The sequence below is a fragment of the Numida meleagris genome, chromosome 9 (assembly GCF_002078875.1).
Source record: "Numida meleagris isolate 19003 breed g44 Domestic line chromosome 9, NumMel1.0, whole genome shotgun sequence".
NCBI classification, from domain to species: domain Eukaryota; kingdom Metazoa; phylum Chordata; class Aves; order Galliformes; family Numididae; genus Numida; species Numida meleagris.
Window position 1 is genome coordinate 3,973,797 of NC_034417.1, and position 26,946 is coordinate 4,000,742.

The 26,946-nt window shown below is 39.3% G+C and overlaps 1 protein-coding gene across 3 annotated transcripts in view; it reads left to right on the forward strand.

The window, feature by feature from the left end:
• Window positions 1-26,946, forward strand: part of RORA (RAR related orphan receptor A) — a 519,796-nt gene that overhangs the window by 114,960 nt on the left and 377,890 nt on the right. For 2 of the 3 annotated variants that reach the window (XM_021407610.1, XM_021407614.1), the window contains exon 4: window positions 10,263-10,408. The gene's annotated coding sequence lies outside the window, so the exon portion shown is untranslated. Of the gene's footprint in view, window positions 1-8,500; window positions 8,584-10,262; window positions 10,409-26,946 lie in introns of those variants that run through there. The other variant, XM_021407611.1, reaches the window with a different exon arrangement.

The following is a 26,946-nucleotide window of genomic DNA, read 5'->3' on the forward strand; positions in this document are numbered from 1 at the left end:
ATTGTTACTCATCAACACAGAAAGGTGATAAATTTCAGATTGTGTTTTGTGAACAATTTGCTTGTAAGAACTTTCTGTTGATATATATGTATTGTTTTTTGTTTTTTTTTTAATTTGAAGTGTTGGAAACGATTCCTTTCCTTCAGCTGTTAGCTGTGTCTCTTGAGAAATAAGTGCATAGAGCTTTATATCGAGATGTCTTTGAGGATGCACAGTCTCAAATGTATCAGCACAAAGGAAACAGCGGAAGAGAATGCTGTCCCACTCTTACTCAGATCAATCTCAGCAGAGTCTATCTGTGTCCAGTTGCTTTAACTTAAAGGAAAATCTGTGATCTTAAGGGGACTTGGAGACTTAAAGAGGTAGTGGCCTGGTTTGAAGAAATGCGGTTTGTGGCAGATGCATCTCCTGTTCTCCAGTGTATGGTGGGGTCTGGTCTGGATCTGGGTTTCAGCCCAATGCAGGCCTCCATGCTGCTGAGAGGTGCTGCTGGACACCTGCTCTGTCACTGCCTTCCAGCTTCCTGCTCATCCATGTGCCAGCACAACATTTACTTAGCATGGATATATTCTTAACACAGACCTGTGCTGTATATTTGGTGCTCCGGAGGTTACCAGAGTGCAAATCGATGGCAGTTTGCTGGATTGCAGTCCTGTCATTTTACCTGCATGGGATGAGGGTACAATATGGGGCCTCTCTGACACGTACACTCAGACTTTGGATGAGAGAGAAGGTGAGGCTTTATCTAGTGCTTTTGATAAAGCTACCTTGAATGAACTGTTAGCTCTGGTTGTCTTTCAGTCCAAGAGGGAGAGAAGTAGATTTTGGAAGCACTTTACGCAAGTAGCCTGCTTCATCTACAAATAGGATAAGGTAACTTATCCTTTAATGAATAAGCCACTGTGTCTCAGGGAAACTGTTTAAAAGAGTACAGTGGGAAAGAGTGTCACAAATGACTTAAGAGATGAGACACCACTGACTGGGTTTCAAAGATACGCAGTATTTAATTACTGGGCAGATATCACCGTAATCACAGTATCCAGGCAGCACCCGTGGAAAGCAATCCACTTTTTGAAAGAATTCAGGGAGATTTGGATCTGGATACAGCCCAGACCTGTGTTTGCTTAATTATCCTACTTTTGAGGTGTGACTAAATAACGTTAAATATTTGCATAATGTCTCTTAGCTAGAAAAGGCATTTAACTACTGAAAGTTAATTTAAAGCACATAATTGCTTCAAAGCTGCTTGTTTCTTCTTAAACCATTGCAAGATGCATAGCTTTTGCCATGAATTTTTACGTAGAAAGGAAGCTACAGCTGGTTGTTAGGGTATCCCATTGCACTAGGTGACAGGGTGCTCTAATGGACATGGGCACATAAAACATTGAGGGAGAAAGCAGGGTGTGTGTTACAGCGCATCAGCTATTCTGCAGTACTTGTCTGTGTGCATATTCCTTGTCTGCAGAAAGCCTGATGTAGCAGCTTTCCTGCTGGGCAGAGCACATACGGGTGGTTACGCCAGGATTACGCTGGGGAGGGGGCGGGGAGGGATGTAGCATGCGCTCTAAGCTCATACCACAGTTTGTTTTGCAAGTATTCATTCATATCCTGAGTTCTGATTCTGGCACTCTATAATAGATAGTTTGTGAATTTCAGTGGAAATAAGCTGTGAAGATAGCCAGTACCCTGGGACAGAGTGTTTGTTTGTTTGTTTTAATTTAGAGTAATGAAGTATTAAATAAATTTGGGGAATTATCTTTCTGATAAATATGCTAAAAAATGTCCACAGTGTTATGGCATAGGCATGATCATGGCAGGGGGGTTGGAATCTGATGATCCTTGGGTTCCCTTTTATTTTTACTATGTTAGCACTTTGTTAGCATTTAGATCCTTCCCTCCTCTCCCCACAGATAAGGGCTTTGGTGTGACTGCAAATAACAAAACTCCTTCTTGAAGAGAGGAAAGCCTTTTTTTCCTTGTGAAGGATAATCTCCTTTTATGCTGGCCTTTCTGCTTGTGTCCAGAGAGATTACTGGAGGGTACTTGAGTGTAATGTCTCCAGTAGAGAACAATTTTTAAGGCTCTTCATTACAGTCTTTAGTAACTTCAGTAAGAAACCTGACTTCTTAGACGTTGTGATAATTGTCAAGGTGAAAGTGTAATTATAGGCCAAAGCTAGTGAAAGTTTTTGCATACTAAAGAGCTGTTCTGAAACTTATTCTGGGGCCATTCAGTTATTTTAGTTTTGTGGTGGAAATAAGCTGTTCAGTCAGCATGAATTTAAAGGAACACATTTCATGCTGGCCTGTACTGTTAGGAAACACATTAGAATCTGCAGGAATCCTAGGGCTCGTGTGATGTCTAGAAAAGGACTATTTGATGTAGAAAAACTGAGTTTATGCTTTTTCTTTACTACTGATGATCTTTTTCAATTATGTGAACAAAAAGAATATCTCTAGAACTGGGCTATCATTGACTTGAGGAGAGCGCTAGCCAACCTGGTTTTTTGTGTCTCTCTCTCTTTTTTTTTTTTTTTTTGGCTGTTTTTTTTTTCTTCTTAACTTGCGGATAGATGTAACAAAGATGAACTGTTCTGTCTCTTCATGCACAGCACATTCAAACACTGATCCCATTAGGAAAAAAAAATGATTTTAGGTGGTCATACAATGTAGCCATTGGCAGCTCAGTTCTAACTAGCGTGGTTCAGGACTGTTCGTTTTCTTTTTCAGAACACTCCAATGCTTTTCTTTTTATATTGAACGTCTTTTTCCCTTGAGGCTCAAAACATTACTGTGTCTATTGAGCAAATATCCAACACAAACAATGACACACTGTTTATCTTTTTCCTGTTGCTAATAATATTTTTAATCAGGAACACAGACAATTCCAAAGAAATCAATCAAGATCAAGCAATCAGCATGTGGTGGTCCTTAAGCAGAGAAGGTGCTGTTGATGCAAATGCCTGATGAGATAACTGAGTTTTTGTCACAGCACTGATATTCTGTGACCTTCCACATTAGTTATGATGGAGAGTGAAATCATTGCTGTGTATCTGATGGCTCCTTTGGCTGGCATGGAGACAACTGCAACAGACTGTCAATATCGTGTGCTCGGCTTTACTTTTTTTTCCCCTTAGGGTACTGCCTGTTTTGCTCAGCTGGTAAAACCCAGCACATCCATACTTGCTCTCCATTTGTCACTAACTACATTCCGTGTAGTATACTTTTGGACTAGTGCTTCTTTGCTGTATTAGTCCTTTTACTGTAGATATGGTAGCAGCAAGACATAAATGTCACATTCCAGTGGAAATGGTTGGAGAAATCTGTGGTGTTACCTTCTTGGCTGCTTGCTTGTACCATGCCAGTAGACAATACTGGGTGGTGACACTGATTTCTCATGTTTGGTTCTGTGCTACTTGAGAAGAAAGAATACCTCCATACTTACCAGACAAGGCTGCAATACTCGTTCTTTCTTGACTATACTCTCCACATGTCCACACATAGCTGGTGACAAGTTGACTCTCTTCTCTTTCAGTCCCTTTGTGTTGGTACCCTCACCTCTCCTAATGTCTGCCATACAACATGATGAATATGGGTTGCAATGCTTGATTTCCTATCATCACATTGCATCTCATTCTGTGTTACCTTAAGTTCCACTTTCTCTTGGCAACCTAATCCTCTTGTAGAAGTGATTTTTTTGGTTTCTGCTGCTACTGCATTTTGACCAAATGATTTGAGATGGTTTTTCTTTGCTCTTTCTGGTCCATGTGTGGCCCTTTGATCACATTCAAGGGATATTCCAGTGTTTTATTAATCTGTTTGCTAATCCATAACTGACTGCCACTTTTTAGGTCTATAACATTACACAAGAACATGCAGGCAAACTAATTGTTGCTTCTCCTTTAACAACTGCATTTTTTTTTCTCCAGTTCTTCTTATAATATCCCATAACCTTCCTATAAGGTCTATTATGGATTTGAATATATATAGTTCTCCAGAAAGTAATGCCTTCTATTTATTTCCATGGAAACTACAACAGCTACAAAGAGCATAATAACACTATTTGACAGTGCAAATTCTCAGCTACAGCACACTATTTTTCAACATAGTCACCACTGTTAGCCATGCATTTTTACCAGCAATGAACGAGAGCCTGTCTCACTGTGCTCACATCCCCTGTTTGGTCTCTCTAAACATTCATCAAGTGTCAAGGAATATCAGTGGGTGCAGTTTTTTCCACACAGATGAATTCAATTCCACCTCTCTTCCTCATCCACACTTCCATGTCCGACGCCACTCTGTCAGACTGTCCCAATGCTGCCGTCTGTCACACAGTAACAAAATGTAATGGAATATTGGTGGGAAGGGTCTACCTCTACTGCCATTCCACCAACGTCTGCTGCTGACATTGTGGGCCAGTGTAATAAAATAGGAGGCATTACTTTCAGAGCAGCCCTTGTATAGCTACTTTTTCAACCATGGGACAAAATATCCTGGCTTAAAATCACATCAGATTTGTCTGTGACATGGACTAGGTACATCAAGGGTCAAAGACTCCTACGCTTCCTGTGTAGATTGCGAAAGCTCATGAGAATGTGTTCTCATTAATATTCATGAAACATTCTCATTCTGCAAACATTCGTGTGAACAGTGTTTGTCAGAACCTTCTTATTATACCTAAGCCTCCAATAGGAGTTTAACATCTTAGGCCAGCATTTCTTTCAAGGCTGTAACAGGTTATTCATTTCATCAAGCAGGCTGTTTGCAACGCTGTGTTTAGCTGCATGTCAGCCATAGGAAATCATGGATAAGCTACAAGATTGGCTTCTCTATGAGAATTCATGTCGGCTTGCACACAACTTCTTTAGCTAACTCTATTACTGTAAGTTTATTATCAAGTAGATATATGTGGTGCTGACAGCTCCTGACAGAAAAGTGCTTTATTACATAGAAGCTTGCAAAGAAAAAGCTTCAATGTTAAAACATGATAATCTTTTATGCCCAGAAAGCTACATATTGGACAAGAAATCCATATAATTAATATTAATTGTAATGAAGTGTGACAATCAAGAAAGAGTAACAGGAGATCCTGCTCATAAGTCAAGACCTCAATAGAACAGAAGATACAGAGCCAGCCAGAGATGGATGATGGAAGAACACTAGACTGAATAATTCATGAAAGAACACAGTAGATTGCATGTGAGGTCTGAAGCCTTTTAAAGGCCTGCGAATAGATGACAAAGTTCACTCGGTTCAGGTAAATAATGATGAGCCTTAAGAGAGGAGAATGGAGAATGTACGTGTGATGTATCATAAACTATTAATAAGAGTTAAAAGGTCGTATACTTGCCATGTCAAGTGTGAACGATCGGGAATTTAACATGCAAAGAGATGTATGTAATGTGTAGCATGTAAGGAAACAAAAGCAAATATTACCTTTAGAACAGCTTTGGTAATTTAAATGCTTGTTAACTGCATGTTTATGGCATAAAAAAAAACTCGACCCTATTATGAGAGCAATATGTGCACAGGAGCAGTAAAACTAAGTACAGTGCCTAAAATACATGGGAGCAGTAGGTAACTTAGATTGCCATGAACAACAGTGTTAGGTAGCTTGGGTTATAACTGGAGATGAGTGCAAAAAGAGAAAAATTCTACTTGGTATTTGAATGTCATGATCTGAATTAATGTTATTTAAAGAAATTACGGTCACGCTCCTTACGCAAATCTTAAAAGCAAGGATATAAGGTATGGGGGATCTGGAGGACTGGCTAGAAAAGATGTTTTGTCCTGAATTAAGTTTCCACTAGAGACATGAAAAAGTATATTTCTGGGGAAGCATTTCCTTAGAGAGAATATTGTATGGGGAAAAAAAAAATGCATGTTTTGGGGCAGTTCTTTTAATTTTCTCAAGCTGAACAAATTAAATACTGCAATAAATGGGAAATGAGTTTTTGGTTATTTCATCTACGCTGTTATTAGTCTGCCAGTTTTTTTCCTTACTAGTAAAGCTGTTGATTTAATTCTTTACATGAAGATATAAAGTAAGAAAGATCTTAGATTTAATGTGAGAAAGCCTAAGCAAGTAAATGGTGTTCTGAGGTGAACAGCCTTGCAGCAGTGTGGAGCAGCCTTTGGCTGAAACCTGCGAGGAGCTGGAGGGAATAGGGTAGCAGCGTGTGGCAGCAGAGGCTGTGGGCACCAACGCTGCTTCCTATTCTGTGGTTTGGCAGCTTGGTTTCTTTGAGAGCATTGTGGGGCAGGTAACTTACACACCAGTATTCAGGAATGCCTTACTGACAAAAGCCAAAGGCATAAGAACCTTCTGTATAGAAATAATAAGCTTGTGTAGTTAAGAGAGACTCAGTACGACCAATACAGCTCAAACCCTGGTGTGTGAGGCAGTTTTGTACTGATAAAGGTCTTGATATTCTGCTGCAACTTTTCCCAGTGTAATAAACAATATTTTTTTTATGATTTTAAGTCTGAAAATCATGGATGCAGCTAGCTATGATATGTCCTTTGTCAGATATTTGGAAAGTCATCTGAGCTCATTTTACACTGCCCTACCTTTCTCATTTCTGATGTGACAGATCTGTGTTAATGTATATGGTTGTGCTGAAGAGGTTGTCACAGGAAGTGAGAAGTTCTGGCAGCTGAGTAAAGGGCGTGTGGGAGCTCTCAGTGCTGGGAGTGGTGTGGGACATGATTTGGAAGCTGGATACTGGCGTGTTTTTGCCTTCAGCACTGAAGGAGCAAGCAGTGATGCCCTGAAACAACATCAGCGAAATGTTCCTACTAGCAGGAGAGCTTATTTTTGCTGAGGGGGTAAAAATAAACACTATAGAGTATCAAAGTTACTTCACCTATATACTACTCTAGCATGGGATACTGGCAAAGAATGTACAAGCTGGTTGGGTTTGTTTGTTTGCTTGTTTTTGTTTGTTCATTTGTTTTCAACAAACATTTGTATTTGAAAAGAGTTTGGGAAAAATAGTGATTCTGTCACCAAATAATGTTCAGCATTTCTCTGCAGTCATTTCTAGTATGGAGCTGAAACTTCCGAGTATACAGAAATAGCACATCTAGAAAACAGGGAAGGAGCCCTGTCTAGGGAGTCAGGAAGGCATATGTAATTGTGGCAAGGTGATCACTGAAGACAGATACTTGCAGATGTGAGTGTAAGAGCAGATGGGAAAAGGCACTTAGAAAATCTGTTACTATATAACTGAAGTCTGTTTCAAGAACTTACATAAATCCTAGTTTTAGGTGGAGTAAAGCTCTTAAATAAGCAATAGGAGTTGGTTGGCAAGATGGTCTTTTACACATGTATATGCTAATGTAAATGTCCTAATGCAAATTTAAGCGCTGAAGAACATTGTGCGGATTTGGGAAAATCCCTTAAAAATTTAATTCCATAAGCAAAATATTATTTTGGCAGCACATGACAGAAGTAATCCTGCTCCCAGATGTTTCATACCATTGCAGTTGAGACTGCTTATGTGGCCTTCTTCAAGACGGCTCTAAAACAGTGCAAAAGCTTAGTGGAATATGAAGCAACTCAGACATACAGGGGAGCAGAGTGCTGTGTGAACTGCTAACGTTGCAGACTTACGGGGAAATACCACAGGGAATGGAGTCTTCACCAAGCTTTGAAGCATGTTGATGAGAGAGTGAACTGGAAAAAAAGCTTTGTAGTCCTCTGCAGGTTTATATGGGTGCCATGGCATGCCACATGTTGGCATATGGGGGCTGTGTGCTGACAACCGACTGCTGCCCTATACATGGTGGAGGTGTCAGAGCGTTCCTTCTGCCGTGGGCATTAAGACTTCTGGGTTCCTTTTGTAGAAAGGTGAAAAATATTCTGACTACTGGCTATATGCTTATGTCAGCAAGCTGAAATGCAGTTATTCTTTTACTCCAAAAATTGAGTCTTAATGGAAATCATTAAATGCTGAGCGAAGTACACAGGAAAGCTTGGGTGTGTTGCTCTATGACCAGGAGGGCTGGGTGCCATCGGTTTGATGCTTTATAAACCGTGAGGAGCTTTCAGATGAACACTTTCCTCCCCCCCCTTTTTTCCCCCAGAGGATAATTTTAAATGAGTACATCTCATTTAAAATGCTTACTTTCGTTGACCGGTTTGTTACAAGAGCTAAACCTGGTGCAAATAGCTCTCCTCTTCGCTGCTTCCCTCACCAGTAAGGGCGGCTGGTCGGCTCAACCCAGAGCAGGAAGGGCCCGCGCCTTTCGGACTCATTCCGCTGCCTTTCATGCAGCTGTACTCAAAGCCGTGACTATTCCCTCAGCGTGCATCAGCGCGCGCGCTGCTGAAGCAGCCGAGCGGCAGAAAGCAAGCAGCTGCGCTAGCATCTGAGTGCCCGGGCAAGGGCCTGCGAGGGGAGGAGCCGGCCGCGCGATGCCTGCTGCGCCCCTGTGGCGGCGCGTGCACGGCGCGAGGCGGGAAGCGCCGGCGGGAGCGGTTCCTCGCGACTCCTCACAGCCCCTCACAGCCTGCGGGTGGCAGCGAGCGCCTGCTCGCGGGTGGGAGCCTGCCCTTCGTCGCCGACTGCCCGCCCCTCAGGTATTCTGGGCGCTCGGGCCGGCGGTGGTGGAAAGGCTGAGAGCTCTGTGGCCACAGAGAAGCCCCTCGGGTCCTGCAGCTCGCGCCTCGCCGCCTCAGCACCCGCTAGCAGCCATGTTGCGTGCCCGGCTGCTTCGGCACAGGGGAGCCGAGACTGCTGACCCGGGTAGCTCAGCCGTTGATATCACGGAGGCCGGCGGCTCCGTTCATCGTGCCCTTGAGTGTAAATTCAGGCGCTGAACCACGTTGGGAACACCGAGGTAAAGTGGGAACGACTTGAGTGAGGTGGCACAGCCCTGAGCCCGGCTGCCCTGTAAGCGTGGAAGGCGTGAGAAACCCGCTGCCCTCGCCTGACAGGGCTGCCCTGAGGCTTCCTGCACCGCGCTTCTGGATCTGCTGCTGCTGTGACCCTTAAGTGGCAGTTTGATTACCTCTGTGGTGATTACGTCCACTCTCTTTCAAAGTACCTCTGCTTTTTTTATGATTGTAGTTGAAGTAAGCGCAGAGGGCGAGTGGCAGTGTTACTTGTGTATGGCTTTGCCCTGTGTGTGCATCTCTTCGGCTAACTGGCAGAACTTCCACAGCTGTGACCTGGGCCCTGGTGTGTGACTGCAGGCAGCTGCTGCTCAAGATGGAGAGATGAACCAGCTGTGTTGAATTTAGACAATCAATTGCTGAGCAATTCCTTTGCCGTGCTAGGGCATGGAACAGGGTATACCTTGTCTAGAGGGAACGTGGCAGTGTTGTTCACGCAGTGAACGCACACCTTTTGTGCGTAAGTAACTCTAGAGGGAGGGATAGCTGTGTGAGCTGCTACCGAGCAGTGAATAGTAGCTGCTCAGCAATCGCTGATGGGTGGAGAGAAACCGACAAGAAGTGTTTTAGACCCTTTACTCACCAGACATGATACGGTCACAGAAAAGGGCAAATCTAGATTCAGGTAGGTGGAAGAAGTTCATGAGCTGTTTCAATGGTTATGTAAGCACGGCATGTTTTTGAAAGGGAATAGGAATGTAAAGGCAGATGAGGATCTGCGGTCGGAGGTAGCAGGCACTGTAGCTCCCACATGGCCTTTTTTTCCTCTTTCTTCCTGAAGTGCTGAAGATCCTGGACAGGGAACTCAATTTCAATTTTTGTGGTCTTAAGCACTAGACACAATCTGTTGTGGGGCAGTGAGTGGCCTCGTTTTTGTCCCTCCTGTCTACAATTTCTTTTTTTTTCCACCTTGATAGCCAGGGAATGTGTAATTGCACCAGTATCTATTAGCCACAAAATTTGAAGGCAATCTTTTCTTAACAAAACACTTTCAAAACTGGAAAAAAAAAAAAAAAAGCTTATCTCTAAATGTTCATGGTAGGCTTCCCCCAGAAATATAATTAACTAGCACAGCCTGTTGATGTACTCTGCTTTAAGAATTAAGTTTCTTTTCATGTTCCTGTGGTTCTTCTGTGGTTCCATAAGGCCCTATTTATCAGCCTCATGACAGTATGGCACTTGTCCCATGACATGGCAAAGTGTAACAAAGATACAGCTGTACACAAGATGGTGGTGACACCAGCTGTCACTTGGTCTGTAAACGTCAGTAGCAAGCTTCAAATGTGACTTCTCAGAGCTCTTCAGCTACTTGTATTCTTATGAACTATATTGTATTGTAAATATGTTTTTCTTTTCTGCTGCAGGATAAGTTCTACCTGAAGTTGATTATACCAAGTGCAAGAGATTTCCTCTGTAGCATGTCTAGTTAAAGATGGAAATTCTAACTGTGAACCAGCATATCCCACTTCTGTGAGCAGGTTTATCCTGGAATGCTGAAGACTTGTGTATGGTGAGTCAAGTTATTATGTGTGTGATATAAAAGACCGGAGTATGGAAATCACACCAGAGACTGGAAAAAAAGAGATGCAAATACTTCTTATCGTTACAATGCCCTGAAGTTACCTTTTATATGTTTAATGTGTACCATAGTGCAGTGTGTTGTACAGAAGCTTTTCTAGGCTGCTTACTTGAGTGCAGGAGTGAAGGGAAAGAGGAGCAGGTATTCCCTCTCTTGTATTTTGGTATCATAGTGGAGAGTGCTTTATAGGTATACTTGATTTCTTTTTGTTCTAGTGTTGTTTTTTTTTTTTTTTTTTTTTTTTTGTTAGAGTACACTACAGTTTTATGGGATTACCATATTGCGTATGAGGAACGCAACTGAAGAGCGTTCTGGCAGTACTGCTGATTCTGATGTCTTTTGCTATTATGAGTGTAGAGAATGTCTGATATCTAAAACTGGGGAGAACTTGGTTAGAATTTTGAAATATTTACCAGCAATAAAATAAAAATGTAAGTAGTGGGGAGAAGTCCTGTAAAGTGATATTTGGTGGTATAAGAGCCAGTATAAGGGTGGCCTGAATAAAAGGAACTTAAAGTGAAGCAGGGCTTTTTCTAAATGCTTCTCATACTCTTCAGAAAAAATAAAGGTAATACCATGTTGAACACTTACAAATTTAATTACGAAAAAAATCAGAGGGACTAACTGAAATCTCTTAAACTCATAATAACGTTTCTTTCTGCATGTCTATGTAGTGTACAGTTAGTTGTTTTAGTTGTTTTTTCTTAGAAGCTAGAAAATGCTAGATTTCTTTTTATTAACTATTGTTAGATGAGAAACAAGGTATGAGCTTGTTAGTAACATTCTGTAAGGCACTTTTCCCATGTTCTAATGTTACAAGAAGAGAAGGCAACACTTTTTTTTTTTTTTCTGTTCTCCTTATGATCCCATAGTTCTTGATAAGTGCTCCCCTGGGGTACTTCCAACCTAATAAGAACAAGCTATGTAAATAGTGCTTTCATTCCACAAATACACCCCTCCTTAATTGGGGAAAGACACTAGTTTTTCATTAGTTAGAATGGGAAGCTAACTCAAGCTCTAAGCCTCACTTTTGACCTGTGACAATACTTAGAGCTTTCCATAAGAGGATCTCCACATGCATCACAATCATTAACAAATTTAACTTGCCAACTGCCTTGTGAGGTAGGTAAGTACTACATTAGCATGCTCCCTCTTCAAGTGGGGAAGCTGAGAAACATTACGTCTGTCTTATTGCTTGAAAAAGCACTTTGCAGAACATATAGAAGACATGCATGCCTGCGGGAGGTTATAGCCTGAATAAAGATATAACAAATGGATACGAGAGAACAAAGGAGATTGAGATGAATGAAGCGACAGGCTGGAAGACCATGTGGTCACTTTGAGACTGATATGCACAACTTAATCCTATGGGTGTGGGTGTTATTTCATAATACTTCAGATTTTTCACTGTGACATTTGTAGAATTGAAAACCAAGGACAGTTTCCAGAAGCATCATGGACACATTAAAATGATGCTAAGCAGCATAGAGGTCAAATTCTTAGGAAGAAAGCAAATCAAAAGCCATTCATCTGCCACAAACGATAGAATAGAAGGGCTGGCATGCTATGACTTGAGTGAGACATAGACTGAAGCGGCATTTGGGTTTTATTAAGTGTGGGGGAAAAGCCAGAATTCTCTGCCTTACTACTGCTAGCATAGTACATAGTGCTAACTGCTCAGAACAGGGGAACAAGATGTCCTTTGAAAGCTTGTCCCAACAAGTGGGGAGAAGCAGCAATTAAAAACAATCTTTTCTTTAGTTTTCCTCTATTTCAAGCAACTTTTTTTTTTTTCATTCTCTGAGTAATCGGTCTTGGGTGATAGGCACTTCATAGACAATCCTGAGGAAGGAATGTGCTCTCTGTGAGATGATGCTAGATCTGTGGGTGTTTCTGTAATAGCTTTGGATATCTGATCCTATTTCCCAGTGCTGCAAGCTCCATTTGACTCTTTCTGCGAGCCTCTCACTACTTGTGAGTGCCTTAAATAGTTAAGGAATCACAGAATCGTGTGTAAACACAGAATCATGGTGGCTGTAAAGCCAGAAAATTCTACCAAGGAGATTCTGTGGAATTACAAAATTGAAATAAATTTTAGAAAGCGAGAAAGTAGCTATTAAAATCTAATGAATGTTGGAAGCAGTATCTCTGGTGATCTTTGGATATAAGAGTACTACTGTTACTTTTTTGTAGAAGTGTGTGTCATTGTGGATGGTAATGCAAAATATTTATTTTGCTGCTAATGCTTTTGTAAGATACCATAGGTATTGCATTAGTAACTGTCTACAGTTTTGGTGCCAGCAGATAAATCTGCAGCTTGTATTTAGCAGCTAAACAGCATTTCTCTTCTTGGGCTATAGGAGTAGTACCTTTTGCACAGTGGTGTTTGTTTTCAGCTAGTTAAATGCATAGTGTATTCTATTAGAAGAAAAAAAGAAAACCTTCAGCACTGGAGAGGAGGTAGTGGCACCGATGACTGTTAAGTGGAGCTCTAGAAATAACTATTAATATCTTTCATTTTCAACTCTGGTATATTTCTGGATATCAAAAAAAAAAAAAGATTCCTAGGCCTTTATCCATAGGATCAGTGTAGTAAAAAGTTGCACGTAGAGAGGGGAAAATGGAGGCTGGCTACTCAGTGCTAGAAACGATTGGCTATATTTTGATTAAATGTCATTAGCACCACTTAATGTCAAGTGCTTATTCAGCTTATGATCTAAAGTCATGCAATGCACAGCATTATTGTACATAGGATACATTTGTGCATCTAGTGCTTAAATCAAGTATGTGTTATTTGCATTCTGGAGCATCCCTAAACATTGTTGTTAGAATTGTCATTTTAAAAATATGTTTTGTCCTGCTTTTAGAGCACACTTAATCTTTTCCCCATTAATCTGCTTTCCCTAAACCTTTCCCTAATACTTCTGAAGGATCCCCGACCTGCTGTGCAGGCTATACAACACAGCAAATCTAATCATGTCTGGAATTATCATTTTATCAGTTTAATCCATATTTTTGTTATTTGCTTTCCAAAATCTTAGATATTTTATGTACCGTAGTGAGTAATGGAGCAATTGTGGCGGTTAGTATCTTTTCAAAAAAGCAGCAACAACGCAGCTAAGATAATTGATTTTCTGGAATGTAGCATTAGTGCTCCATGTTCTGAGCTTAATCCTTTGATTTATTGAATATATTTTAGTCTTCAAATTGTAGATCAGTTGAGAAATTGTGTCCCTGTGTTTAACTTTTAGAGCAACTATTCTGAATAGTCCTGATTATCACTTGGGCATTGATTATACACTCAGCATTCTGCTATCTCTCTGAATTTGTTTTCATACTCTCAAATGAAGTCTCAAATTGCTATTTTTTTTTTTCTGGAAAGCTTTTATAAAATGGCTTACAGCTAAGACAGTATCTATTTTCTTTATGCTACAGTTTGCTTTCATGAAGCGTAGCTACAAGCATCTAAAGAGAACACCATCTTAGTTCAAACTAAGTCATGTTTGTGGAGCTCATTTGATTTACAGTGGTCTAAAGAAGGGAATTTGACTTGATGCTTCATTCTTACTCCCCATGTCTGTGCTACATAAGGACATTAGTGAAATGCTAGTGCTGGCAGGGTCTTCCTCTAACAAAGTAACTGCTAGCAATACCCTGTACTAATTTGGATGAGGATGTTTTGTTACAAATACATGAGGTACTCTAGAGCAAATGAGGTGACTTCCTCTAGATTTCATAAATGAAGAGCTGTGGAAATGCCATCCTTCACTTCTGGGGGTTTCCTCTTTTCCTTGATGTGTATTCCAGGTAAGTTCTGTAATCAGCACTGCTTTCTGTTCTACTTCTGTCCTTCGCTTTGTCTTATTGTGAAGCTGTGGGATGCTCAGTGTCAGCTCGCTGCTTATCGTTCATGTGAAGGTCCACTACTGCTAAGGCTGTTTTGTAAAAATGTAGTTTAGCAGAATTCTTGCATAGGTTATCAGGCTGTAAACCATTTGCAGAAAGTTACGATTTGTGCTGTTTTCATTCAAAGTGGGACATTAAGGTTCCAGCCACATTTCATTATCCATTTGAGTAACTTTATTCAATTTAGAGCTCTCTGGCTAACCACGAGCACTAAATTAATACTAGATTTTCACTCTGCCTAGTGGGAACACTAAATAGATAAATAAAAACCATTGCAGGGTAATTGTAGGTGCTGTGGGCTGAAAGCCAAACCGGGCCAGTTCAGCCTTTGAGCTCCGTCTGCCAGCTTTTCTTTTTTCCTTGCCCATCATAATAGGGTATTCAATTATAATCTTTTCTCTGTATGTACAGTGGAGGTTTGCATACAGTGGCCCAGAGGCATTATTAATCTCAGTGCATTTGGAGAGTGAATAAAAAGACTAAAGGTTTAGGGGAAAAATCTCTCTCCCCTGTAGCTGTATTCATCACTTAAGGTCTTTGTCAAAAATGTACTTTTCTTTCTCCCTCCCCCCGTTCCTTGGAGCATAAGCTAGAAATGACTCCAGAAGTTAGAGGACAATGGAAGCATTAGTACAGAGATTATGGATCTCCATGTGGAAGATGGGGGTTGGGGAAGAAGGTAGAGGCAAGGATGGAGATTTTAAAATACGTGGATAGACCAGTGTTTAACAATGCTTAAGAAGCAAGCCATGCTGTAATCAATCAGGGTGAGGCTTTTCTGGCCACTCGGAAAGAATTAATACAAGGGCTATTTCTATTTCTGGCAAATAGATTGTTTAGGTTGCCAGTTGATTATAATTGTCTAGTGAAAATTATTGAGAAAAAAATACATGTATTTCATTTTAATCAATTACAGAAAATCACAAGCTGCTGGAAGAATTCTGTTGGGGAAAAACAGTTCTTCTGAGTAGGTTCAGTGAGTGCTTCTTTGCTTGCAGTTTCTGTGTGCTTCCCTGTAATGTTCACATGGAAACTTAAATAAACTACCTTAGTGTTTTGGAGAAACTGATTATCATGGCTGCTACCAAAAGGATTTTGTTTGAGTTGAGCAGGGGCATGTGGATCCATAGTCTCGTGTCAGGCTGAGCTTTCTAAATCAAGCTAGCATGATTTTCAAGGCAGTTTTCCTGTCTGTTTTCTGCAACATGAGTGGCTTGGATCAGCAGTAGGGCACGATAGAGCAAGTAGCAAAGTCATCCAAGTTGTAATCTCTATTTGTTGTAGGTTAACCATAAATAAAATGTATCATTCCCAATCATCATGGCAAGAAATGTTCTTCTTTCCTGTGAGGACACTAGATATTGTTGCCATATACTTTATTTTGATGGTCAAGCTGCATTAAAGAACTTAGAATAGCATTATTGCTGCCTCTGCTTCAATGAAGTTGCTTCACTCCGTCGGTAGCCACAGAGCTTATCTTACAGTGCTCCAGTGCAGGACCCGCAAATGCTGTTTGCTGACTATTCCTTACTACAAAAGTAGCTGTTTACGGATGTACTGAGTCCTTTCCAAATATTTAGATAATAAAATCTTCTTTGGAGAAGTTTTAAGGGCACAGCCAACTGCCAGATATCTCAGTAGAAATTTTATAAGAATTTACATTATGTTGCTCAATTAGATTTTCAGTTATGCTTATGAAAGCTGCTGTCTCATACGCTACTGACCTAATTAAACAGTATTAGAAATTATTCTAAATGACAAACAATTAGTCCTCTCTTCTCCTGCTCATTCTTCCCTCTTGATAGAACTTAGGCAGTGACTACTCAGAATAATAATAAAAAATACAAATTAAATAACTTGTCAGTGTCTAATACTACAAAAAAAAAAATCAAACCAAACAAAGAAACCCCACAATACTTAAAAAGTGAAAAGAACCCCAAACCACAACTGAAACCAAATAAAAAAAATCCCACACCTCAGATCTTGTAGAATTCCCCAGTGGAAGGCTTCACGCCTGCCTACTAGTAAACTGGTATTCTATGGAATCTGATTTAACCTGGATAATGCTTTAACAGTGTCTTCCAGCATAAAAGCTTTAACATTTCACATCAGGACCTTGATTTACTTACCATCTGCTCAGAGGTCTGTCATCAACAGAGATGATTTCTAGCTCCCTTCAGATAACTGGCGTTTGGCAGGGCTCTGCTAAACAGTCTATAACCTTGAAGAGAAGGAGTATATGATAACTCATGCATATCAGTTAACCTTTCAGAGGCGTAATTGTCTTCTTTCCTAAATAAAACTGTCAACTACTTCATTTTTTTCCTAATCTTTTTTTCCTCCCACAGTCAGAAAAAGACAATAGGAGATAAGGAGAAAACTGTTCTATTTTTGTTTTTATTTTGTATTAACATCGTTAACAAACTTACTTTTATTATAGTAATACTTGTCTGTATTGTTCATTGCTGCTGTAGTAATGTTTATTTCAGAAGAGTTTAAAGAATAACGTACTTGTGGTTGGTACTTGGTTTAAAAAAATAAGCTAGTGCTACTATTTCATGGAGCTTCCCCGGGCAAACTCTAGAAACTTAATGGGATCGGTTTGTCAGAAGTCAGTCAAAAACTGACTGACCTCAATTTTAGCTTTAATACCAAGTCTGACATTTGAGGAGGCTAATAATACATTTCTTTGGCTGTCACGTTAATGATTGAATTAGTCATTAAATTTAAAGAGCAAAAGACTATTTCTACAGAGGCAGCTACATTTTTATGTTTGCTGAGACTGACGTTTCAACGTTGGCTAGGCAGGCTTCCTGGTACAAGTCTTTGTTCTTTGGGCTGTTTGAGGTGGGGGATTTTTAGGATAAGATGGCTGGCGGGTTCTCTTCAGGTAGCTAGAAAGACAACTCCAGTTCGTCCGGATTCACTGGAAAGAGCTGTGCTGTGAACAGAACACTGTGTTCTACCTAATTAAATGTTGTTTCTGATTATTATTTTTATTGTGGGGACAATTTTGATGCTGACAGGGTCCCATTTATAGCAGTAATGAGAACTATAAGCCTGGGCAAAAAATTTAACTAAGATGAGGTAGAGCTCTCCTTCCTGAGCGTTAAACGTATTTGAACCTGGATTGCACAGACCCCTTGGTCTTGGCATGAACATAAACAACTGTTTAGATGAATCCTTTAGATGAATCCTTTTCAGCAAGATTTCATAGAATCATAGAATTAGCTAGGTTGGAAAAAACCTACAAGATCATCCAGTCCAACCATCCACCTACCACCAACAACCCCACTAAACCATGTCTCTCAACGCTGTATCTAAATGTTTCTTGAACACCTCCAGGGATGGTGACTCCACCACCTCCCTGGGCAGCCCATTCCAGCGCCTGACCGCTCTTTCAGAAAAGTAATTTCCTCTCACTGAAAACTCTATCAAAAATGGATTGACTTAGGCCACTCCTGTCAAAAGAAGAAACGAACCATTATAGAAGACAGGCCTGTAAGCCACACTTAACAGGGAGATGGATAGTGGCAGGCATGTTTAATCCAAAACAAAGCTTTATGGCTGAGGGCTTGCAATCAACATCTAATTGAGGCAGATGATTGTAGTTTTGGGTGGGGGAAAAATAAGAAAAACCTTGCAAATTTGACTCTCTTTATTTTTGCAGTAATTTTTTAACCCAGAATGTCTGTGGTTAACGGCTTCTTTATTCTACTGTTCAGAAGCAAATTGGAATGAAAGGTGACTTTCTAAGGAACAGGCTGTGTGCGTTCTACTTTGAGGCTTGTATATTGTGAGGGGGAGCGAGCTTCCATGTTCGTTGTAGTGTCTGTTTTTTCTAGGTACTTCCAGCAAGTTAGCACAGGTCTTTTCCCTGTGTGATAGGGAGGGGAAGTCTCACCATAGTAGCTGATAATTTCTTACTGGAATTAATTGAGTTGATGCAGTGAAGGTCTGGTAACTGCTTACTTCCTCCTTTTGTATTTGTCTGACTGTTGGGTGTGTTCAGTGTTTATAAGCAGTTGAGAACTTCTAGATGCTGTCAAGCATACAGTGAATTAGTGGGCACCTCGCTGTTTTGGTAAACTGAAATAAATTGACTGGGACTTACTTGGATTACTGTTGAACAGGTAACAGATGAAAAGCATAACTGCTGAAAAAATGGCCTAGGTCCATGATAGGTTTACCATAGGGAATGCTAGATTTCTCTCTATTACATGAAGGACTAGTAGACCCAGAGAGACTGAGCAAAAAGTCTCAACTATGTTTACTTCATGTCATTTCCCTATTTTACAGTAATGAAAAGGTGATTGTGAAACTTGATTCTATGGAAAAATCTCTGAAGATGTATACAAGCTTCGCATGTTAGCAGCTCTCTCTTACAGAGCTCTCTACAGCTTGGTCTGTATAAACAGGACTGTCATTACTGTTTCACATAAAGAACACACGAAGAATATTTAGTGTGAAGTTGGATAACAATGCCAGTCTGCTTTTAGGTCTCTGGAGGCCAGCAGAGGATTATATTACAAACTGCCCTTCAGTCTTTGCTTCTAAAGAAGCTGAGTTAAAAGGAGACTTTTTAATGCTTAATTCTTAAAAATATTTCTTCAATAATATGTCGGATGGCCTGGATATCAATTTTAATGGCATTATGCCTGATGTACATTGTTTTCTCTGAGATGAAAAGCTGAATAGCATGACTCTGAATGGTGTCCAGGTGCAGCAACACCTTCTTGTATTGCATTCAAATTCCTGACTATGCACTAGGACTGCAATTAATTCAGAATAAGGTTTGGCATAAAACACCATAATTTGGCTCTAAAGGAGCCCAGCTTAGCTTAGCTGTGATTAGCTTATGAATGTTTCTGTACTGTTAGTGATTGACAGGAGTCCCGCAGACTTCATACTACAAATAAGTACGATTTATCCGTTAATGAAAGTCGCTTTTTTATTTCTAGGCATGTTAAAATAAAAGAAGCCACACTGCAAATCCATTGTTGTTTTTTTTAAATGCTTAAGCTTGTTAATTACTGTACAAGTAGTATTCATCTGTATTGTAAGCCACTGTTGTCTCTGCATATGTACATGTTTCTTTTCATTTGTGGGTACTTATGAGATGAGGTTATAAAGATCTTTTGCGGAAATGTCTGAGCAGTAGTGTATACAGAAATTGGTCATTTGTTAGGCATGAGTTCCTGTGCCTCAAAGTGTCTTGTGACAGATGTCAAACACATTGAGATATTTAGATATCTCAATCTCAATATTTATCAAAGCTAAAAAGACTGCACTTCTGCAGAAACTAGTTTTCTGTTCCTAGTGTATTGTAGAATGTACAAGTTTGGGACTTTCTTGGTGGGATTTTCGGAAGTTTTAGACTCTGGCACTCATCTAAAACAGGTGATCTTGCGTGCTTAATTCTGAAGTTCCTTGAAAAGTCATACTTGTTGTCTTAATGGCTACCTGCAGTTCAACTTAATATGCTCTGCTTCAATTATGTTCTGCAGAGGCCTGAGGGAAGCTGGAAAGGAAGCAAACTTGTTTCTCTTTGAGAGAAAGGGAATTCATTGGTACTAGAATCTTGATTTTTGTAAGTTTTTGCCTAAATTTCTCTCTTTGGGACTGTCATCCATATTTTTGCTTTGTATCCTTCTGCCTTCCATGCTTTACATTTTTTTATTGTGCTTGGTGAAACTCGCTGCTGTGTAGATCATCAGGCAATCTTTCCATTTTCACTAAGGCCTTCTGTGAAGTATCTTTTCTGTCTTTCCAAGTGTCACCTACTCTAATACCTTAAATTGTTCTGACCAGTCTTCAAAGCCAGGAAAGAGTTACAAAAACCTCTGTATATGGAAACCCTTTGCAGGTATTTTATTTAAAATGAAAAGGACATCTCCTAATGTTAAAACACAGGTGTAGAACTCTGGTTTCTGAACATACGGCTGGTTTAGTTATCAGGTAGCCCCTCTGAGCTGAAGTAGCACAAATGAATGGATTTTTCATCTGCGAATGGCAGAGAGAAAGGAGGAAAGAATCCTGAGTGGACAGAAATCAATTTCTACTTGCTGATCCCCTTTGGCTTGTGATTCTTTAAGTCATTCACTGATGCCATAAATTAGAGCAACATGAAGAGTCCAGAATAAACCAGGGCAGCCTGCTTCCGAAGGAGCGTTCAAGCTTCTGTGTATGACACAAGTCCATTCTCTCACTTCCACACTGAGTGGAGCTCTGGCACAGAAGGGAGGACCTTTCCCTGTTCTCTCACTTTGTTCTGATAATCTTAGGTGTCAGAAATACAAGAGCATAATTATTTTGTAGGCACTTAATATTCTTTTGATATACTTTCTGTATTTGATTTTCTAACTAGCTAGTCTTTTTATCAAATGTCCTAGCTGTGTTTCCCTGATTTTCTTTCTTATTTAATACTCTGACATCTCCAGAGGTCATTAGTAGTAGTAGATGATTTTGATAAACACTTGGAAGCTGTCCAGTTTCTGCATCGCCTTCAGATAAAGCAGTCTTCTTCTGTTTAAAAGTGAGAAGATAATGGAGGACCTCTAAAGTTCCTCCAAAACGTGTGAGAGCAGGCTGAAAACATAAATTAGACTTACAGAAAATACATTCTGCTATCCTTAGTTGTATTAGGTAAGTAGAAGGTAATGCAATCTGGTCATGAACCAACGACCAGAAATGAAAAGGACCAGATCTTCTCTCATCTTGTCTATTGCTCTGGAGTCAGAATCTTGCTATTCCACGCACTGCATTGTTTCTCTCTGGTGGCTTAGTCTTGGAGGAAAGATGTACTCTAAGTCTGTATGAATTGAAGTTTGATTCCTTATTCAATAGATAGTCTTTATTTTTCCAAGTACTTATTGCAGATCATTATCTTTTGTGCTATTTTCATCTTTTGGGAAGCCATTTTCATGTAACAAATAATGAGAGATTAATATTAATTACACAAGCTTTGGGAAAACAATCTTCAGAAAGCAGGTGAAATTATTCAAGACGCTTATTAAAGTGGGCCTATCTTTCTATAGCTATTTTGAATACTTGTTTCATATTTTACATTCCCACTGTGGTCAAGATTTAGGCACGATAATTGCTATCCTACTAGAAATCTACTACATTTTGCAGTGGATATTTGTACCATAATGATGGTAATGCAAGCCACGTCTTAATTTTCAAACAGATTGTGTAAGGGAATAATTCATCTGCTGCAGGCTAAAATTTTGGTGCAGATCTCTGGGTGCCTTACAAACAAGACAGGTGTAAAGACTTCAAATGCTGAATCCTAATCAAACTTGATTTTAATGAAAATATCTTTAAGAGAAAAGTGAAAGTATGTAATTGACCTGTCTTTGTTCATCTGAATGTGATTGAGAAGAGAAATTGAATAATAACCAACAGAGGCATCACTTAAGAATACAGAAACTGCTACTGTCAAATATGCAAACACAGAGGGGAAGGAAAAGCCTCCAACTGCTCTTTGATTTCAACTGAGATGCATTACATTTATAGATACCCAGCAATTCTGAGTATGTTTAAAAGTGTTGTCAGTATAATAAAAATATACGTTCTTACTACAGTTCTGGATGTCAGGAATGGTTGGGAATGAGTCTGACTGGAATAACAAATTGTCACTAGTCAGGCTTTCACTGGATGTTGGTGGGCACCAAGCCTGTTATGCCACAGGAAATTTTCACTGTAAATGTGTTAAGGAGCTTTGAGTCTGCCTGGCTTGTTGAGTCTATTGCACACACAGTAGTGGGCTCTGCTTTCCAAAAAGGGCCATGAGGGCATGCAGGCCAGAGTTCTGTTTGTAAAACAAGGAATTCAACCCAGAAGCAGTAAGTACCCAGCATTCTGGAAAAATAAAGTTGCAACAGGAACCAGTGTTGGAAGAAAACTGGGCTAATCACTAGGTTTTGTCTGTTGAAGGTGGGGCCCAGTTCTGCTCTTCCCATCCCAACTATAAACCGTTAGCTTTGAATAGTCTCAATACAACTGGGTGCAATATATGCATTTCTTAGTCTGTTTTCTGCAGAAACGATGCCTTGTTATGTTTAACAAAATGAACAATAATGCCAAATAATTTGATAGCCAGAAGAAGCTAAAAATCTGTCAGGGACAATAAATACTATCTGTAGATTCATTAGGTAGAAGCCACTGGATCTTGACTTGAGCAATACTTAGTGCATACCAGTAAATGAATGAAATGTTAGCTTCAGAGTAAACAAGGGATGAAGTTTTTAAACTTGAAAGAGGGTAGGTTTAGATTAGATTCATTAATGAGGGTTTTTTTTTGTGATCAGAGTGTCGGACAGTGGAACATGTTGCCTAGAGTAGTTATGGGTACTCCATCACTGGAATTGTTCAAGTCTGGTTGGATTAGGGACATTAGGGATGGGGGATTAGGACAGCCTGATTGTGGCAGGGAGGTTGGACCAGATGATCTTTAAAGGTCCCTTCCAGCCCAAACCATTCTGTGATTGTAAATGAGAGAAAGAGTTTAGGTTTCTAAGGGAGGGAATGAGCCTCTTGCTATATTAAATACAATACGGTTATCTTGGCGAATAATAAGGCTAGAAAACAAAATGTTGTATTGCAAAGTTAATATATCAGGCAATTAAAACCACAAATCAGTACTTCAGGAGAAATAATCCACCATAAAATCAATTTTATCACTGTGAGAAGCCAGATCATTATTTTTTTCCAACTTTGATTTTAAAAAGAGAAATCCCATTTGTCCTGGGAGGTAGAACTGTAGTTCTTAAGAGATTGTAGCTGCCATATTTGGCTTCACATAGCTCATGCAATGCTGCAGAAAGGATGTGATCAATACGATATAGTACAGAATTCTTGTAAGGATTTAACTAGTTTATTTTGATTAAACGTGCCAGCTACAAGGCAGTGACAACAATTTCTGCCATATGTAAACAGAACAATTTTGTAATCAATTTATTGACTGTTGTTACTGATGGAAAAGCTTTACGATCAGCGCAATATGTTCAAATCATCCCTTTTTCTTCCAAAAAACCCACTGCCACCAACAACAAAAACACAGACCAGCAGGCACAGGCTGTGGAGACCGTGAAGAGTCCTGTTGTGCAAGCTAGTCAATAAAGAATTACAGTCATCTAATCCTGAAGAAAGACAAAAGTGTAAATAGCCTTTTGAAAGGCTTCTTGAGTTGGAAATGACAACTACTTGGCAATAGCCTTTTCAAATGGTCTGGAGATGTTCTTGTAATGGAGATGAAATACTCCTGTGTTCTAACATGATTTTTAAATGTTTCCAGCTGCTAAAGAAACCATTTGATTGCAAATGAGAAAAATATATGGTGGAGAAATAACCTCCTTTGAGATTTACAGCCAGGAGGCAGCATGACTGCTTTGTCCAAGGAAAGTTTGACACAGGAGATTGAAAATTCACCAAAAATTGTACACCAGACATTATCCAGTCTGCATTTGTTTAGTGGGTAAGCTTACACACAGCTTCTTGACACAATTACAGCTCTTTAGGTCACAATGCAATATCTATACAGCATTCATGATGTGGGACTATGTTTTTCTTAGGGTGCAGAAAGACTTACCGTATCTTCCACAGTGAGCCCGGTCAGTCTGCCATCTTTGTTCTCTACAGACCTTTGTGCCAAACTCCTGGACAACTTAAACTCATTATTGCTGATTTTTATTTTAACCTTTTTTTAGGACTTAAGAGAGTTTCTCTTAATATGTTGTTAGTAATGATGTTTTCCATTTCATACACGCAAGATTTTAGAAGTGTAATGCTGTCTGATAGAACAATAAGGTCTCTTGCGACCACAGTAAGAATTTGACACTTGCAGTCCTGTGAAAGAGGAAAACCACGTCTTTTTTCTTTTATTGTTAATTTCAAAACAAAAGTTTTGAAAGAAAACTATTAGTAAGAATGACTTAAGCTCTGCAGTATTCTATTACTGAGCCTGTTAGTAAAAAATCTGAGGTAGCTCTTGAAACTGCATAGTTACAAGATCAGTCTGGAGGTTTACATTGACTCAAAAAGCAAGACTGATTCTCTTGTAATTCCAGTTAGATTATTTACTGCAGAAATTCTGAGTTTTCTGAAGGTTGATATTAAATCAAGTGACTGCTTTGTTCCTTTATATAATTTTAAAGGGCTCTTTTAATTGTTGAATCTTTTCTCCTTGAAATGGATACTTATACGCTCGTAAATCACCACATTTCCTAAAATTACTCTGTAGCTGCCCTCAAGTTTATAAGATTGGAAGTACAAAAAAAATGAAGTGTTTTAAAGCTCTGTATTTTTCAACTTGCTTGCCTTGTGTATCTGAGCTCCTTCTGAATGGTTGTGTTCCCTGGTTTGGCAGTTGTTGGTCTCATGCATGTCTTGTGGGACTCTCTTCTAAATGCTTTTAAGGGGATGCCTAGTAATAGGAGCAGTAGTGCTGGAACTGCACCCAAGCACATGCACCAAAGGATTACTGAGTGGAGACTGAAATAAATAAGTTTGGGATGTGCATGATCTCTTGTGAGAAGTGTCAAAAATAAGTAGTAGAAGTATGTGCTTAGTTCCTATGTCTGGTTACGAGAATGCAAGACTTGCACTGGAGAGTGAACAAAGGAGGGGATTACATGCGCTGTTATCTAACACAGGCCCATTCCTCTGTTTCTTTACTTACAGTGCTTGCTGTCTGAACACGAATGTATTCTTGCAAGGAAGAGTTTAGAACCTGTGGTCACATCAAGCTGTTTTCATGCTTCTGTAGGCATCAGAAGACAGATCTAAATGCAATTAAGCATGCGCTTGAATTTCCTATTAACTCCTTAAGGTGCTGTTTGCACTAAGAGGCAAATCTGAGCATTCAAGTGAATTATGTGATAATCTTCTAGAGAGGAGGACGGGCTTGTTTCAAAAGATACAAGGCAGCTATGGATATTAGAAGTGCTTGATTCCAAGCGTTGCATTTTATGTAAGAAGCAAATATTCTCAGGGTCTTTTCTTTTTTCTTTAGATTTATCTTATGTTCTAAGAAATTGAAGTAGAGATACAAAGATGCTCTTTGAAGTTAAACTTCGTAATTTTTAATCAGTGCCCTGTTTCAATAAATTTGGAAAAAATAGATAGATAAAATAGATTTCCACTGACTTCTTTCAGGGGCAGGTAAGAGGAGAACAGCATCTTTGCCTCGATCAGAAAGCAGTCCTCTCCAAAGCTGGGAAACGATGTTGCAGGGATGAGAGCCGTGGGAGAAAGGTGTGGCTGAGACTGCCAGAGGTGTGAGACGCGAATTCTGGCAGGGAAATGAGACAGTTGTTGCAGCTTCAATGTTCAAGTAGAAGTAGGAGCTAAGCAATAAGGCTGAGACAGGGCAAATATTTCAAGAGAATGAAATGCATAGAAAGTTACTGGAGAAGGAAGACCAGTGAGAAATGGAGAGTGATGGTACAACTGATAAGAAATAGAGACTAAATAGGATTGCAATATTTCGGATGAAGTTACTCTTCTTGAAAATAACTGAAGTAATTAAAGAACTCTGTTATATATACAGGTGAAGCAATGGTAGGAGATGTGAAGAAATACAGAGGAAAAACCTTTTTCTTAAGCAGAAAGTTTATCTAGAAAACAGTTTAAAATCCAAAACTTCGTAGTAACTTTGGCGTATATTTGTACAACTCTTCAGTTGCCTATTTGCTTTTATAAAAATGTATATGTTTATAAGAAGATGGTTATAAAACTAACACTAGCAGATGCTATGAAAAAGAGCACGGATAGCACTGTAGAAACAATTGGTAAATATCTTTTGAAAGCTAATGCCATTAATGATTTTTTCTTGTTTAAAGACTACATGGTGAGCTAGGCTAGATAAACATTTGTTGCTTTCAAAATGTTTTTCTCACATCAAGTAGCAGTTTTTCCTTTAAGATGTGGCTGTATAATCAGTCTGTTGTATTTTCATGAGAGCCTGAGATTAACTTGATGGCTTCTTATTCTTGTGCTTCTTCAGTTTTGTAAATTGGTGGTCTTATGGTAGTTTGGCTTGCTTGTTTTTATTTTATTTTTGTTCAGATTGAGTTTTTATGGAGTTACCACCCTAATTTTGATATGGAAAAACGTACTGCTTTTATGGAAACCAGTTCATCTGCCCCCATTTGCTTGGAGTAGATTAAGTAACACCAAGCGGTATGACTTGAATTGTCCGTGTACGTGTATGGTCATGTCATTGTGATGTAAGGAGATATTTTAATTAAAAAAATTCTTTGCTTATATTGATATAATTTCTGTGACAAGATCATCTCTAAATAGTTAAAATACATTTAGGAAGTTTAATGTGTATAAAAATCTGAAATTTTAAAAGAGATGAAGAATATTAATAATAAAGTATTTTTATAGTTTGAAATTTTCAGAGATTGTCTTTTTAGGCTGAATTTGGAAGTTTTTCATCGTTAATGTGATGACTGAGAAGAATTTTTTAGAAGTCTAATCTATAAGAAGTTCTGATAGGCTTTTTTTTTAAAATTACATGCAATTTATTGGAATATAGGTATTTTGCAATGAGGAGT